The 5,298-nt window shown below is 41.4% G+C and overlaps 1 non-coding gene across 1 annotated transcript; it reads right to left on the reverse strand.

The window, feature by feature from the left end:
- Positions 1-1,680: 1,680 nt before the first annotated feature.
- Positions 1,681-1,844, reverse strand: LOC115873036. The gene has a single exon (XR_004048198.1). It is a non-coding gene; the product is annotated as a U1 spliceosomal RNA (small nuclear RNA).
- Positions 1,845-5,298: the final 3,454 nt, after the last annotated feature.

The following is a 5,298-nucleotide window of genomic DNA, read 5'->3' on the forward strand; positions in this document are numbered from 1 at the left end:
AAGCTTTGGTTAACCAGTGCAAGTAAACCTTTGATGACGAGCCTTTAGAGGAGCTTAGTGGTTTTGCATAGGTCTGCTAACATTAAGGCCAGCAGTTCAGGGCCACCTGTGTCAGAGAAAGATGAGGCTTTCTACTCCCATAAGGAGCTACCATCTCAGAAACCCACACTGGCAGTTCTACCCTGCCCTATAGGGTTGTTATAAATTGGGGTCAACTCGATAGTAGTAGTGAGTTTGGCGGGGGTGGGGTGGGGGTGGGGGATGGAGGGGGTGGGGTTGGTATTTTTTTGTTTTTAGAGCAGTGTACTTATATTTATCACCAAATACTGATATGTTTTAAAATATATGTTTACAAGACTTACCTTATTCAGAAATATTGCAAGGAAGAAAAGATAATATTATATCCTCTTAATTGAAGGTCAGTGAAGGGGCATACATTGTCTGAGATCACTCAGTGGAAGAGATAAAATGTCCTGTTCCATTGGGCTAGTCCATTTCCTCTAATATGACATTTAGATAGACAGACTCACCCACCCCTCCAGCATCCTGCAGGCCCTCACTCTCTCTATATATATTTTTGGTGGGGTCAAACATATTCATTATGATGGGTCTTCTTAAATCCAACAGTCTTTTCTGTAGCTATACTGATAACAAAGACCACTAAGAATTAAGAGAAACAAACACAAAGCAAAACAAAAGCAGTTGCCGTCTTTTTGGTTCTTACTCATGAAGTCTCCATCGGTGTCGGGGCAAGCTGTCCTCCACAGGGCTTTCTTTTTTGTTGTTGTTGTTTTACATAGCTTATGTTTTATTTTTATTTATTTTTTTAACATTTTATTAGGGGCTCATACAACTGTTATCCCAATCCATACACACATCAATTGTGTAAAGCGCATTTGTACATCATTTCTCAAAACATTTTCTCTCCATTTAAACCCCCGACATTAGGTCCTCATTTTTCCCCTCCCTCCACGCTCCCCCCTCCCTCATGAGCCCTTGATAGTATATAAATGGGTATTTTGTCATATCCTGCCCTGTCCGATGTCTCCCTTCACCCACTTTTTGGTTGTCTGTCCCCCAGGGAGGAGGTCACAAACAGTTCCATGTAATCGGTTCCCTCTTTCCTACCCATTCTCCCTTTACCCTCCCTGTTTCACCACTCACACCACTGGTCCTATAGGGCTCATCCGTCCTGGCTTCCCTGTCTTTTCAGTTCCTATCTGTACCAGTGCACCTCCTCTGGTCTAGCCAGTCTTGGAAGATCGAATTCGAGTCATGGTAGTGGGAGCAGGGAGGAGACATTTAGGAACTAGAGGAAAGTTGTATTTCTCATCATTGTTACATCGCACCCTGACTGGCTCATCTCCTCCCCGAGACCCCTCTGCAAGGGGATCTCCAGTGGCCTACTAATGGGCTTTGGATCTCTACTCCGCACTCCCCCCATCATTCACTATGGTAAGATTTTTTGTTCTGATGATGCCGTATACCTGATCCCTTTGACACCTCGTGGTTGCATAGGCTGGTGTGCTTCCTCCATGTGGGCTTTGTTGCTTCTGAGCTTGATGGCCGCTTGATTACCTTCAAGCCTTTCAATGGCCGATTTTTCAGAAGTAGATTAACAGACCTTTCTTCTAAAGCATCCTGTGTGGATGGAAACTGCCAACTTGTTTTTGTTTTTTTGGGGGGAGAGTGTGAACGCAGTCGCCCACTACCACAAATTATACAGTCGAGTTTCCCACATTTGGGGAAATCTTAGGCGTCAGCACATCTGGAGTGTTATGGATAAGCTTCACCCTGGGAAAACCACCTTCGTGATCTTGGTGTCTCCCCTGCCAGGTGAGTATGGAGACTGACAACTTTTAGTTCAATTACAAACCCCCTCATGATTTGTTCAATTTAGAAACTCCAAGGAATTATAAGAGTCTCTAAATCTGACAAATTATATGTATGTACATAAATAATGTAGGGAAAATATGACTGATTCATGAACACCTGGTGGAATGTCTTTCATCATTTAGGGAAACATGAGAGTAGGATCAACCCAAATATATTTGAACACCCAGAACACAGAAAATAAAAAATCATGCTGGTTTCCATAATTTCCCATCATCACTTTCCATTTTCCTGGCCAGTGGTCAAAATTACTAGATCATCTTACCTAGAAAAATGCCGTGAAATCTCATGTTTTCATTTCATTTCTCATATGGGGTTATATAATATGCAGATCAATTTTTTTCATCATTGACTAATGACAACAAGGAGGGTAGCTTTTTAATTACTTATTCATTTTCAGTATTGCACTTCTGTTCTCTTCATTATCATACTTTTCAGTAATATTTTTTATATTACTAAAGAATATAACAATATTAAAAATGTTTCTGATAAAGGAATTTCACATTGCTTCTAATATAACTTACATAAAAGGTAATTCAAAGTTTTGTTACTAGGCTTCAGTTCATTCATGCATGAGTTTTTCTCAAGCAAAATGTGTTTAAATATCTCTACAATCAGTGGATGGTTGCAGACAAGTTGTCTCATTAGTGTACTGTCCTTTGCCTTCTTTTCAAAAAATGATCCATTTCCAAAGGGATCTGTTGGGCCACTGAAATTAAAGATGGATCGCTCACTCAGAAGGTTAGTGTGACTGTGTCAAGGAAACCCTAAGGGGTTTATGCAGCAAGAGAAAGACTGTCAAGGAGATGAATTGACAGGGTGGCTGCCACGATGAACCCATGACAAGAGTATAATTCTGTTCAGCAAGGGCTGCGATGAGTTAGAACCAACTCAGTAGTACATAACAATACAACAAGGGAGCGATCTTGATAGATTTTCTTACAGGACACAATACCATCAGAGGGGATTATTGTGAAGATGCTTTACGAAAATTGAAAACTGTATCAGTGAGAAAAATGGTAGGAAAATTGTACCAAGGAGGTTTTTTTCCTACCCTGATAATTCATCTGTTTATTCTTCTAGGGTGTTTAGGGAACTACACCTCATTGAAAAAGCAGAATACTGGAAAACACTCAATACTGGAAAAGCAAGCTGTCCCCAGGCAACCTTGGGAGGACAGGACGTCCTTGAATAACCAGCTCTGCCCCCAGCTTTCCTTTGTTCTGCAAGATCTACCTGAGCAGCACCTTCTAAACCAGCAGAAATGCTCTCTAGAACCAAGAACCCCTCACCCCCCTCCACTGAACGCAGACCTCATGATTTCCTTCCAGGTACCCTGTGCTCGAGAGCTTTATCCTCTTTGGTGTGCCTCATCCAGTTTTTCTCTTTTTCTTTCCTTTTATTTGCAGGAAGAGCCTTTTCTCTTTTTAATTCTATTTCTCTATTTATTTTTCCCTTCATCTCTTTTTATTCCCTTTTTTCTCAATTTATTCTTAATTATTCTCTTTTGTCTTTCTCTTTTTCTTGCACTCCAACTTTTAATTGTGCTTTTTCATTTTCTCTTTCCTTTTTCTCTTCCACTGTATTTATTTCCCTTTTGTAGTTATTACCTTCTTCGTGGCTTTTTCTTTTTGGTGTTGTCTGTTTTCTTGTTGGTTTTCTCGTTCTCTCTCTTTTTGTTTTTTGTATTTTGTCCTTTCAAGTGGGAGACAGTATCCATGTCTCATTTTTAGCCACCAGCAGCCCCATCTATTAGGCAAGGGCTATTACTTGTGTTTGTCCCAACTGATCAATGAAAGACAGCAGCTAACACCAACCACAATTGCCCTACATGAAAATTGCACTACGTGAACAGAGAACTGTACACATGCATTCGCTATGACATTAATAGGAGGCAAGCAGTGAATGCTGAGAACACACCAACATAAAATAACCAATTAAATACAAATGAAATGTATCCTCCATGTCTCAGATATAATAAACAATTGCCGTCACCATAAAAAAATAAATGACCATATTTAAAAGCAGAAAACTTTTCTAAAGAGGAAATGATATTCGAATTTTAAAATAAGAATTTTAAAGTAATTATATTTATGAGAAAATAACTATATAATACATAAATATTTATATATTATATAATGTTGATACTTTTTTGTGTGTGCCAACATGACACCTGTCAGAAGATATGGGGGGAGTTTAGCTTGTCAATCAGGTTGCAGCTTGATGAACTCCTTTGGAGGTCTGACTGAGATAAATGGCTCTTTGTAGGTTAGCCCCTCTCTCTCACTCTCTCCCTGCATTCATGTTCATGATGGCATGCCAAGACCTGCTAGAGTCCTGTAATGAACTGAGCCATTGGATTGAAAGGCTTGTGACATTCCTGTAGTCTACATCATTGCATGTGGCTGTGTTGGTCTAAAGAGGGCTAATGGATTAGTATAGGGCTTATGGACTTCATCTGGACTAGGCTGGGATGTTTTCTTGATACATATAATTACTTCTTGATACAAAGCTTTCTCTTACACATATATGAGTATCACTGGAATTTTTTCTCTCATCAACCCAGTCTAGCACATTAATAGATTTGTATATAATACAAAATACTGGGGATGAGGTGAGGAAAGGGGAAAAAATGATGAAAATAAGGCAGAAATGGGTAGCGGGGGCACAGGGTGTTAACCCACCAAGTGGAGGGTATAGTTTATATCTTGACAGTAAAAGAGGGACCAGACTTCAACCCAATGCTCCAAGGTGTGAATGCAACATGCCAGCACGGAGTAGGGAACCAGTGGAGAGGTCTGGGGGACTGGCCCCAGACCCAAATACTAAGTGGATGCTTGCCCCTCCCCCGAGAAAAATTTATTTCAAAGGATGGCACTGAATCCGCAGCTCTGGGAGAAGGGTATATCAGATCACAGCACACAGGAGCAGATGATGGGGGAGGAGAGACTGGAGCACATCCTGGCCCACCAGGCCTTGAGGACAATGACCCCAATTAGAGCAGCCAGCCCATAGAGAGGACCACATGGCCAGCCCCACTATGAGACATGATGCCCCTCACTGACCCATGGCCCTGCGGGGGACAACACCAGAGACACAGTGTGGGAATTGCACCCGATCTGATCCCGCCACACTGAGGCAAAGCACTGGGGGAGTGCAGCCAAACAGCAAGGGAATGGAGCAGCAAGGTCCCCAGGGAATGCTAAGGATGGACATTGGGGCCAGGGCGTGTTTCCCCAACAGACTGGCCTGGAAAACACTCCTAAAGGCCAACGATCCTTGAACTAACAACAAGAGTTTCTTTCTTGTTGTCTTTTAATTTGTTCTTTGTCAGTGGTTTGTTGTTGTTGCTGTTTTGTTGTACATTGTTGCTTGGTTTTGCTCTGTCTTGTTTTTGTGCATGTT

Source organism: Echinops telfairi, unplaced genomic scaffold, assembly GCF_000313985.2.
Source record: "Echinops telfairi isolate 266 unplaced genomic scaffold, ASM31398v2 ScPeMD7_4;HRSCAF=17, whole genome shotgun sequence".
NCBI classification, from domain to species: Eukaryota; Metazoa; Chordata; class Mammalia; order Afrosoricida; family Tenrecidae; genus Echinops; species Echinops telfairi.